Here is a 12,879-nt window from a genome sequence, read left to right on the forward strand (position 1 = left end):
CCTGTTACTGTCAGGTTACTGTCAGCTTCTCACCTGGATCATAAGAGCTACTTCTCAGGCCCATGCAAACCAATCCCTTGCCTTTCTCTCGCGCGGCCGTCAGACAGCCAGGCTCTCCCGCTGACAGTCTGCAACAAAGCCAGGGCTCAGGTCCCCTTCCTCCTGGTCGGCTGATTGAGTTACCTGTGGCTAAGCTGTGAGCGAGCCCACACAATGGCGGGGAGTAATCACTGCGCCAGGGCCTAACCCCTCGTCCCTGGCTTTCCCGCCCCCCCCCCCCCCCTCCCCCCGCCTCATTTCCGCATGGCGGCTGCCATTTCACAGCTGTTAGCCACCGACTCTCTTTGTCCTGATTAGGGGACAAATTAATAGATGCCTCCTGGTAATCAGCTTTCATTAAGGCCTGTCAACCCGTCAGCAGAGCTCGCTAGCCGCTCCGGACATGGGATGATCACCCCCCCCACACACACACACACACACACACACACACACACACTGCTCACCACTTCCTCCCCCACCTCCATCCTCCTCCCCTTCTCCCAACCTCCACCCCCCTCCCCCCCCCACTCCCTTCCACTGCCCCCCTCCACCTCCACCACCCCCCACCTCCACCCTCCTCCACTGCCCCCCACTGCCCCCCACCACCCCCCACCCTCCTCAGCCTCGAGTGTGTGAGAGCAGTCACTGTGGACAGAGCCGTGTCTGTCAGGCAGAGCCCTGAACGGCGCGGCACTGCTTGTCTGTGCTGCTCTGTGTGGGAGGAGGGAGAAGAACCACTGGATTAGAGCGATCGTTCGTGGCACAGGTCATTGTCACTGTTCACATTACCGACTCAACAAGATGGAGGTCATCGTGGGAGTGACATAAAGACTGCTTTTTTTCCCTGCTGGGGAGTAATTGGCCTCAGCATGATGAAAATGGGCTGTGAAATGTAAAGGGGGGGGGGGGTGTCGAATAATTGATTTTCCTCTGAATGCAGAATGCAGGGCAGGGCTGTTTAGTGAATCGTTTACAGGAGCAGTAGCACTGAGACTGGAAGAGTGGCAGGGCTTTCGGGGGTGGGGGGTGGGGGGGTACCACACCTGAGACCCCTGAAGCACAGATCGACACACACTGCCCAACCTGCAAGGTGGGAAAGATTTATGTGAAACGCCCTCGGACATGTACACACTCAAGCAGTCTCCCGCTCTCTATCTCTTCCTCTTGCTCTCTCTTGCTCTTTCCCTCGCTCTCTCTATCTCTTGGGCTCTCTTTTTCTTTCTCTCTCTCCTTCGCCCTCTCTCTTACCCTCTCTTTCTCCTTCTTTCTTATTATTTCTTGCTTTCTCTCGCTTTCTCTTTCACTATATCTCTCTCACTTCATGGAACTCTTTTCTGAGACATTCACATTAAACTCTGTCTCGTGTGTGACATGTGCAGATGGGATTCCCCCAATGATTAGATCACAGGGCAGCCCATGACCACTCTACCTGGAGGACAGGCTGAAGGAGACAAGATTACAGCCTTATCTTAATACTAAATACTTTTAATTCCGCTTCATTAGGTTATTACTGATTTAGCAAGATGTCACTGGCGAATATGAATATTTTTACTTAAACAGTGCTTCGAAAAGAGTTGCTCCCTGTAAGAAAGTTGGAAGGAAGGAAGGAAGGAAAGAAGGAAAGAAGGAAGGAAGGATGGCAGAGAGTAAGGAAGACATGAAAGAAGAAAAGGAGGAAGGGAGGATTTTTTTCAGTATTCAAATTGTAAGACACGATAAGGTCTTGCTTTGTGACTCTCTATGGGAGCCCCAGGCCGCTCAGACACTGTCTATGCATCAGCTTGCATAATCTAATTGAGTTGACCGACGTTGCCACAAAACAGTGTTTTATTCACCACGTAAACATCAGGCTGAAAATACACTCAAAAAGCTCATTAAAAAAATCCCATTGCAAACCCATCTGCATGGAGCCAATCGGTTTCACCTACGATTTGAAGAATTACACATCGAGCACGAAAAAAAAAAAAATGGAGATCGTCCTTTCAAATGTACAACACTATAATTGGCCATTATATGACACAGAGTGATTTCCCGGCGTTGGGTGTTGCCCCAGGTGGTGTTGCCCTAGGTGACAGACCTCACACGGGCCTGTGTTGACTGGCTACCATAAGGTAGCACATTTATGCTTCACATTTCAAAAGTGCATTAATATTGTGCACTGTGCTCTTCAATTTAGTTGAGAATGTTGAGAAATTGCACCAAACTATTTTATGAGATCAATTTCACCATCGAAAACAATGGACCTGATTCCCATTTATTCAAAACCATATTGTGTTAGAGCTCCCTGTGTTTGCATGAAGGTAATTACAATGGGATTTGATGTTGCGGTGTGCCCAGAATTCCCCAGCTTTACAGCAGGGTCCGGGCGTTCTAGCCCACTAATACCGCATATGGGAAACCCAGCTGTGATCAGAATTGGAGGAGCGAGAGGGGAAATCGATTTCATTTGCAGGATTATTGGTGTAACCGAGATGCTGTTTGTATGAAACATAAAGTCTCATTTCAGTGGTTAGGGAGAAAAGTAGACAGAGGGGTATGAAGTGTTTGTTTTATTCAATGAAACATTAGTGAGATAGAGAAGTCAGCGTGCACACTCCTGTTCTGTACACAGCCACCCCCCGCACTGCACCACTGAAAACCCTCGCTGTGAATTTGAATGCTTTCGCATTTCCCACCTTGGCCCATTCCTCCATACTGTAGCACACAGCTGAAGAAAGCTCACAGAAATGCATCTGCAGATTCTTTTTCAATTCTCAGCCACTATTGTTATGGTATGAGATTGTACAGTATGCAATGATATGCTTTTGATCTGTTATTCTTCTCCTCGAAGGAAGCAAAAGATGTACGCCACTGTATATATATCTCTCCTTTCTTTTCTGTTCTTTTCCTTCTCTTCTCTTCTCTACTCTTCTTTTCTGATCTATTCTCCTCTCATCACAGCCTCTTGGCACAGAGAAGAGGGTCTTCATGCTTGGTTCTTCTCACCTGTTCCCGGAGGTTCAGGGAGCCATTGTGCCAGGCGGGAACAGGGGAGGTGCTTCCCTCTCTACATGAAATACTGGATCTCACTTTTTTTTCCCAGGGTTCTGATAAAACAACAGCTGGGATATTAAACTCTGCTCCCTTAATCATTCTCTCTCTTCCTCTTTCTTCATCCTCTCTCTCTCTCTCTCTCTCTCTCTCTCTCTCTCTCTCTCTCTCTCTCTCTCTCTCTCTCTCTCTCTCTCTCTCTCTCTCTCTCTCTCTCTCTCTCGCTCTCTCTCTCTCTCTCTCTCTCTCTCTCTCTCTCTCTCTCTCTCGTTCTGCCCTCTCCATCTCCGTGCCCAGTGCCAGCTCCTTGTGTTTCCCACATGCGTGAGAGGCGGCCCTGGGAGAGATGCCATGGCAGGTGGGCGAAAGCTTTGCTGTGAAATCCCAGCTAACAAAAACACATGGACGGTGTTTCTCAGCCATACCTACACATCGATCGGGATTGAACTTTACTGTCTGAATGACTCAAGACTGAGAAACCCGTAGGAATTCTGGTAGAGTTCCGTGATGTTTCCCAGTGGAGGGTGAGGTAATACTGGGAGTTTTCTGGTCCGCTTTAAGGAAGGTTCTTGGCTTGTCTTTCTCCTGTAATTCCCCTGGTTGCGGGCAGATGTCGTGTCCCAGCTTGGGTTGTGGGCAGTGTGCAAGTAGACAGGTGTTTCAGTGGGTAGTGTACATGTTCATGTCACCATCCTGGTAGGGCTGGAGGAGGAAGTGATGTCATCCAGGCCAGCTGGCTCTAATATACAGCCATGGGAGAAAGGGATGGGCTATAAACATTGGTCCCACTTTGTTGTTGCATGTCGGCTTCAACTGCCAAAAAAGGTTTGTTCACACGCATGCAGGCAGGAGTACATGGACAGACAGTTAGACAGACACTCACACACACACGCATACATGCGCACACACCTACACACAATGGTCTGACTGCTACTTCTCAATGTGCCAAGTTTGTTTTGAGTGATAATGATGAATGTTTTTAGCCATCAACCAACTAGCTTGTTGCAGATGAAGAAGGAAATTGCAGAATTCCAGCATGGAGGGTCTGTATTTAGAGAAGGGAGAAAGCTGAGCCCTGCAGAAACTGAGAATATGCAGTGCGTGTGTGAGAGGCCAGTGTTTAGATATGGGTCCACTGTGGGGCTGCTGGAGAGGGGGGGGGGGCTGAGGGGTAAAGAGTGGGGAGAAAGGGGGAAGGAGGGGGGAGAGAGAAGGGGGAGGGAGGGGGGAGAGAGGACCCCTGTCTGGGAGAATGGGCTGAAGGTCCGTTATGGGGCTTAGGCTTCCATCCATCCTAATAAAAAACACTTAAGCCAAACAGCCCCCCCTCTCCCCCCTCCCCTCCTTTGCTCTCTGCGTCTGGTCCTGGGAGCTACCTGCAGGCACTCCATGGAGCACATTTAATAATGGTCTCCTCTGCCTGGGGCTATGGGCAGCCAGGCAGGGGCAGGGAGCGGAAGTTGGGGAGAAGCTGGGAACAGGGGTTGGGCAGGAAGGCAGGAAGGAGCGGGATAGGCTCTGGGTAGACAGACGGGCAGGAACCAGGGGCTGGGGAGGAGCAGGGACCAGGGGCCTTACAGGAGGGTAAGGAGCAGGGACCAGGGGCCTTACAGGAGGGTAAGGAGCAGGAACCAGGTGCTTGGAACTAGGCGTGTGTGTATAGCCCTATTTACAAGCAATATCACAGGATGGCACATATGTGCCCATACAACTGCAGCTTAACCAGCCTAAAACTATCAAAGAGGACAAGGAAAAAAAAACAGGAATACTCAGAGACAAAATTAAACCGTGCGTGGAGCAATTTAGTGAGGGATCCCTTTCTCCGGAAATGGTCGGTGACACATAGAGGCGCAGACCATAGGCTGAACCCAATTATGCAGCAACAGTAGATGTCAAAATAAAAAGTGCGCAAACGGATAGGGAAACGTAGATATCATGGGCTCCGAATCAGTAGAGCATCCGCAGTGCTCTGTCAACCACAGGGCTGGGACGCACAGCACCACACCACGCCACAGGACTACCAGATACTGGTGATGACCGGACAGGAAAGGGCCGGTGCCTTTATGGTTGTGTCCAAATTTTGTCTTTTCTACCCTCTTTCTTTTCTGCTGCTCTCTGGTTACAACTCTGCTCTTTGATAATGTTTTTGAGAGAATAATGAGAGAAAAATGTGTTTCAGCTTTTATTCTGGAGCTTAATCCTTATTTGTGTAGTACAAACACCCCTGTACAAGAACATTGAAATAAAAGCAATGAAAGACTCCTTGTCGTTGCTTTATTCCCGCGTTACACCGAGGAATGAAAAGTAGCATTTGTTCTTTGTTTTTTGCTTCATGTTTCCTTCCTGGTAAGGCACACAATCAGAGGGGAGAGTTAAGTGCATTACGCTTCTCTGAAAGCAGCTACCATCACCTCCTCCTCTTCCTCCTCCCCCTCCTTTACCACACTCCTGGACCTCATCCTAACCCTCCTGCTCCTCCTGCTCCTCCTTCTGCTCCTGCCACGTCGGGTTATGTGAGGAGGAAAGTCCTTTAAGCATCCTGGAAGCGTGGAGCGCCTCTGCTCTGCTCTGCGCTCCTCCTTTGCATATGAAATAAACAGAAGTGTGATACGTGGAGCCAAACCAGGAGGCTATGTACACAGTGAAGGGCACGGATTTACTCGAGGGCTGTCAGGAAGGTTTGAAGGTTTTCCACATGAGGGTGTTGATAGTCCCCTCACCGCGCAGATAAGAACACAAACAGATCGACTGGAGGACAGTGGAGGAGGTGGTTTCTGTGTGCCTGGGCTAGAGGTGGAGGAGCTCTCCATGGAAGATGTTGAGGTAGCTCAGTGGCTGATCAGACACCCTGAACACATTCTAGACCGTTCATTTTTGTCCGGGCTCCTGCCATGTGTGTTTTCCCTTCAAAATGTCAGGAGACATAAATGTTTGAAATGTGTTGTCAAAGCGCTTTTATTTAGTTGGAAAGAATGGCGATTTTCAGGCTTAGATTCCATGTAGGGCATTCTCTTCTGTGTCCTCAATCCTGAAGGTGAAGACCCACACCTCTTATTTTCATTACAAAGCACCTCTGAGCCCAGCAAAGCCCAGCAAACAAACTGCTGTATGGATGTACCATTGATTTCACATTCACACATCCAGCATTTAAGAGACTATGGGATTGGCCTTGAATCCCTAATCTATGTGCAACTCACAGTCTGTCAAGTCGACATCCAGTCTGTTTTGTAAACTGGCGAGATTATTCACTCAACAGGATCGCGCCTTTCATCATGAGAGCTACAGGCCCATCCGTCTGCTGACAGCCCAGTGATAGCATACACATGGAAATGAAGGAGAGGAGTGCTGGGGAACGTGGAGCTGCTTGTCAAACATACTGAACCAGGGCTGGCTGAAGCTGCTGGAAAACTGGCTGGCTGGATGTCTGGATATCTAGCTGAATGACTGGATAGCTGGATGGCTGGCTGGCTGGCTGACTGGATGGCTGGCTGGATGACTGGATAGTTAGATGGCTGGCTGGCTGAATGACTGGATAGCTCGATAACTGTCTGACTGGGTAGCTAAATGGCTGAGATGGTTTCTGGCTGGTATGATGGATATCCATACAGATGGGCTGGCTGGCTGATTGGCTGTATGGCCTGCCTTGCATAGCTGGTAAAAGTGCCTATGGCACAGTAATTTGGAATCTTATATCAACTTTCTGTAATACGATGTCTCCGTTTTTCACTATCACATCAATGGCGTAGCAATAAATAAATGATTCCTGCCAAACCCTAAAGTCGTCTTCATTGGATGTGGTCATTGTATCCCTGCGGATTACTATTTACAGCCCATGGAGGGAGACCAATGTGGAGTTCCACATCCTAATGCAAATAAATAAGCACTGTGATTCAGCCACTCCTTCTATACATTTTCTCTCTCGCCTGCTTATCTGCCTGCTTCTTTCTCCCTTAAAAGGTGCAATGAAAGAAACGCTCTTTCTGGGGAACGGAGACAGAGGGAGGTGAGAGAGAGCGAGGCCTGGTCCGAGAGTGATTCATGTCCTACACACTGGTGCTGGGGATGTTATGCGTGGATAATTGATTGCGGGAGCAGCATGGCCACCGTTGGATCTTGATGGTGCTGCCGAAATGTCACCTTACTGATGTTACCGCAGCGCTCATATTAAAGGGCTGCTCTCAAAGGCTCCCGTATCCCGGCGTCCTCCTCTCCCACTGTGTCTGCGCGGACGCCGCTGTTTGACAGGGCTCCGTTTCAGACAGCCTCATCTCTCATGCCTGCTCTTATCTGTCCAGGACAGGGCCACCGGCTCCCAGAAGAGCATTGAACATTTTCAATCAGAAGACTATATCACCTTCCTCTTTATATAGAGGGAATCAAAGGTGTGGGAATTGTGTGTTGGAGAGGGGATGAGGGGAATGAATAAAATGAAGACATAATTGAGATGGCCGGTTTTGTGTTTGTTGGTAGTACGTGTATACCAAACACCGGAGGAGGGATACTCCATTCAGGAAGTATTGAAACGGCTCTCCTTTCATGGAAGGTTTTCATGGGGTTTTGGGAGGTTATTTGGAAGAGTTTCAGACATTAAGTCAGATAATTCAGTATGAATTTATATAAAAAGTAGGGGATTAAGTGTGCAGAATCCAGTTAATTTTAGAGGTAGACTAGGACAGGACACAAGACGATAGAATTGACAGGTAAACTATGTTAATCTATAAGGCTTAGGCTGGTAAAAAATATAATACAGCCGCCATGCTTCTATGCTTTTATGATACACTTGAAATACTTGAATTTTCCGATTTTCCGAAAAGGTAAAAAAAGGAAATTTAACAAGTAATTTCAACCCACGTCACCATTGATATAACCAGGTAGCTTGGCCAAATGACAGGAACTTTCATTGTCAGGTAGCCAACTCACAGGTTCTGGTTGTTACAAGTTTTCAAGACTCTTCCACTGAGACAGACTTACACACCAGCAGAGCACTGCGTCAGAACCCTGCCCTCTAAAGAACCAGATATGTTCTCCAAAGAAGCAAGGGATGGAGATGAAAACGATACTGACTTACGTTGAGAACTCCGTGTTTTGCTTGTCATCAACCCACCTATTAGTCATCTTCTTCCCTTCGGAAAACTGGAGTGAATTAGAAAGTCAAACTATGACACGTCTTTAGGGCCTTCCTCCCTCACCTCCAGACTGAATCCATTTAGAACCAAGCATTTCCCCCCATAATCAAGTGTGAATGAACATGTAAAGTTAGCCAAGTATTACAGTAACAGGGCCTGGCCTCCAGGCAGGCTGCTTCCTGCTGTCCTGTGAATCCTCACTGGCGTGACAGAGGTAGAGAGCAAACAGCTTGACTGGGGGAGAAGGCCCAGGGTGGGAAGGCAGGAACCTTCCAGAAAACTGGGAGGTTTGCTGCCGCAGAGGGGAGGACAGTGCTGACAGCCAGCACATGTGTGTGCAGACTGGGGGTCTCTACAGTAAATTACATTGCCCAATGCACCATACGAGCCAAGCAGGAGACGTGCGGAACATGGGCCGAGACAGCCGGCTACCGTGTGAAAAGAGGTCTGTTGTGTGTGAGACTCCCGGCCTCATCTGTCACGCTCCGGTTTTCAGGGAGTTACGGGCAGAAACGGCAAGGAACGGAGAGAACGGCAGAGCAGAAACATGGTTCACCCGTCTTCTCCCTAGACAGGCGTACCATCACCAGGCCTGTTCTCACCAGACAGCTGGGATGATGCTGATGACCAGCCCTACAACCACCACCGCACCTCACACATCACTGTTTTATCTAGTGTGACAAGGTTTACAAGACACACTCTTTTGCTTAACTTTAGAAGGAAATGGTTTCCAATTTGGGTTACTATGTTGGTATACTTCCAAATTAATGGGACAACTTTTATTGTATCTAAAAAAAAAAAAATGTTTTAAGACATATGTTTTGGGGTTCTAATGCATTTATTATCTTAGAGTAACAAAAGAGAGAGAGAGACAGGTAAGGCAGGGGAGTGAGAGCAGCTGAATACAGCAACGGGCCCAGGCCGGAATCCAACCCAGGCTGCTGCAGTAAGTCTCAGCCCATGTGATATGCACACTTACAGGGTGAGCCAGCGGGGCACTCCTGTAAAGTGATCTTTCTGACCTGGAGCCAGTAGGTTTTAAGTGTTGTTTACTGCATCAACAATGTACAGTATCATGGCTGACATGAACATACTTTTGGGGTTTTCCAAGCTAGTCAAAGACATACTAGTAGAATCTGACATCCCTCTACAGAGAAAGAGAGTGAAGAAGACCAAATGGAAGAAGAAGAAGATGTTCGGAGTATAAACCAAAATCAAATTATTTTCGCCCTTGGTTAAGGCTTTAATAAACTTACAGTATTTAAGCCTGGGATTATCTCCCTGCCTCCCTGTGCCTCTGTGGCATCAACATGAACGCACCCCCTCCATCCCAGTCTATCACAGAGACGCACAGCTCCATGGGAGGGAGCTGAGGAGAGACGAGCACTGGGGAACCGGAGCAGGGGAGACCTCGGCAGGGCCCGGCCCAGCCGAGCAGAGAGGAGCCGGGGCAGAGCGCGGTCTGCGCTGGGCCCGGGGGCACGTCCCTCTCAGTGGCACCACTTCGTTAGGCACACAACACTAATCCTCCTAGAGTCTTCATTACTCTCTCTGTGGAGGAGCGGGTGGGACGGGGGGGCTGGAGAAAGGAGGGACAGAGTGGGTGGAGCTGGAGGGGGGGGGGGGGGGGGCTGACTCTGTAGGGTTCAGTGTCATCAGTGTGCCTGTTTGAAGACAGACCACGCCGCATGGTGTTAGGGGACTGAGTAGTGAGAAAGAGGAGAGAAGGATGGAGAGAGGGCGAGAAGGGGGGGTAGAGGGTTAGAATCACACAAAAACACAGACCAAAGAAAGGAGTGCGATTAAAAAGACATCAGTATTAGAGGGGGGATGTGAAACCGACTGAGAGTGTCACTTGTCTAATAGCCCTCTGAGAGGCAAGGCCAGAAAGGCAGGGACCCAACTGTACACAGAAAAGGCTTCTGGGTAATTCTGGCTTTGAAGTGTAGGCCCTGTTGTGGTGCTCATACTTAATACTGCTACACTCATACTAGATATAGCCATACTTAACTCTCCGGCTCTACAAAAAGAAGAAAAAAAATCATATGGATGGGATTTAACTATCGCTTGAAAATATGAAAGCTAGCTCATGGATATGTTGTAAATGTTTAGTATAAACCTTTTGAATGTTTAAACAAGTCTTTATCAAAGGTCAAACATATTAATTTCAAGTCGTATTCAATAGATTCACTCTCTCCATCAATCATTGTGCAGTCTCTGACACCATTTTTGAACTGGGAAAGTTTTTTACTCAGTTAGCGCCACCTTGTGTCTGTTTTGAGCGTGTCATCTGCCAACACAGGTGCACAGCATTCAATGTCACATTTTCCATATCAGCGTAACACACACAAACACACACACACAGTCCCCCAGCTGTCACCTGAGTGCTTGGCAGCATAAGGTAATATCGTCGAGATGCAATCAAGATTATATGCTTGTCACTCACCGCATGCTCTCAGTGGCTCACAATGCGTGAAACAGACTCAGGATAAAGCCTGTGCACAGATGGGCTGATAAAATGTCCCCTAAATATTCATCCCTTATCAAAATCACGATACAAGCTCTGGAAACAAACTGCTTTCACATGACTAAGAGGAAGTATCAGTCAGGTGAGCTGGGGAGCCTCAGAGTTGTTGCTTGATCGCACAGCAGAGTCCAACACGGAACGTGTGGAGTAAAAAACCAATTCAACAAATTTGGAAAATATTCTGAAATGTTTTAATCTCTCCCTGTAGAACCCAATTTAGTGTGACCACTTCCAGTAATGTGGCACCTCTTTCCGGGGGAATCTGAAGAAGGGTTTGTAGCTCTATATCTCAACCCAACAGAGCCCTGTGCATGTATATTCAAACAGCAAGTTTATTTTCATGTTTACACCGTTTTATATTCAAGGCAATAGTAACAGGATTACTATGTAACAAACAGTAATTTGTGGAATTCCCTCATTTCTGTCTGTGGATTTTCCCGTTTCTCTCTCCCTCTCCCCCTCCTTTCTCGGAGCACGATGCCCTGGTGGTTTGGTTCCAGAAGCCCTTCAGGTCTGTGACAGGCCTCTGCGGAGGACCCGATAAAGCAGAGCACCACGAAGACACCAGGGACAGCTGCAGAATATAATACTAACAGAATCACGGATGAACAACTCCTTATCCTCCAAGACATACACACACACACACACACACAGACAGAGAGAACTTGTACACATAGTGGGCTACAGTTCATAGGCCACTGGAGGGGCGGAGAAGAGGGGGGAGAGTCTGCAAATGATTTGCAGTTGCCAGCTGTGGATCAAAAAGGTCTGCCACTTGTTCACATCCCTTGTTAGTATATTTTGCTAAGCAGATTTTTGGCATTACTTCTGTTGAAAGCTCTGTGGGATACTGACTTGGGGGGTGGGGGGGATGTCCAAGTGTGAGCGACTTTGCGCTCCCATTTGAAATTGGGGATGTATATCCTCATCACCTTCCTGAATCAAGACAGATGTGTGGCTATGGGAAGATGCTGTAGGGATGAAAGCCTGGAACAGATGGCCCTGCCGACCTGTCGTGTTTCAGACTCTAATCTGTGTGCTGAGCAGGTGACCTGGTCTTCGAGACCCTTTTACGAGACATTTCCATCATGCTGTGGTCACATACGGTACAGTCACCATTAGTGCCTACTGTGAGGAAATATGTAAACAGATAAATAAATCCATACAAGCTTTATGGAAATGAGACAGAGTGGCACCGTAGGTCTGGTTCATAAGATCCCAGCTGTAGTATATGTCGGTAATCACCGCTACCTCTCGGATTCGCTTACAGGCACGCAATAAACAAACCGCCGCCAGCACCCCCTACGCCTTTGTCTAATCTACTGTTTCACTGGGGCTCTGCTTCGTCCATAAATATGAAAGTGATTCTGTACTGAAGAATGCACAGTGGCACATTAAACTGGGACGACTGCCTGTGTGCCAAAGCTCCAGACATTAAGTCTGGGATTTACACTGAAAATATAATTCCCCAAGGTGCCTTTAAAGATGTCTTCCTCTGGCTGAGGTGGATTTGAAACTAGAAGTTCATCCCTCTCTCTTTAAAGGAGCTTCAAGAACTTGGTGACCCCACTGACCTGACATTTTTACGGAATTGAAAATTCAAAACGTAAAGTTATTAAGTGAATCAGTTTTTGCTATCCATATTAAATAACACAATGGCCCAATGCAGACCTGGATCATTCATTGTCTGGTAAATGCTCTTCGTGCATTCAGTGAACGGAATCTGTACACTGTGGTCAAGGAATTCATAAGAAGATCAGAGTGATTACTGATATGTATTCTTAGCAATTACAAATACCAAATAAAATATGATTAACACATTGGGATTCCTGTTTGAAGGAGACAAAAGGGCAAAATTAAGGTTTTCTACAACAACACAAGCCATAATTGCAAAATGTTTGTGCATCCAGCATTTACATGGATCGATGTCTTCCTCTAGTGGACACTTACTATATTACAAGCACACGAACAGAGTCATTTCAGAAACATGGACACTGGTTTCATAGATGTATATAAGTCTATGACTGGTTTAGTCAAAAAATGAACATGGATGTGCTCAATGAAAAACTACGATGAGCGGAAACACTAGGCCTACATGGTCATAGGGAAACACAGACAACATGCAGGACAGTGGGCCCCTGAGGGGCCCTGAGGACC

The sequence above is a fragment of the Osmerus mordax genome, chromosome 1 (genome assembly GCF_038355195.1).
Source record: "Osmerus mordax isolate fOsmMor3 chromosome 1, fOsmMor3.pri, whole genome shotgun sequence".
Classification (NCBI taxonomy): domain Eukaryota; kingdom Metazoa; phylum Chordata; class Actinopteri; order Osmeriformes; family Osmeridae; genus Osmerus; species Osmerus mordax.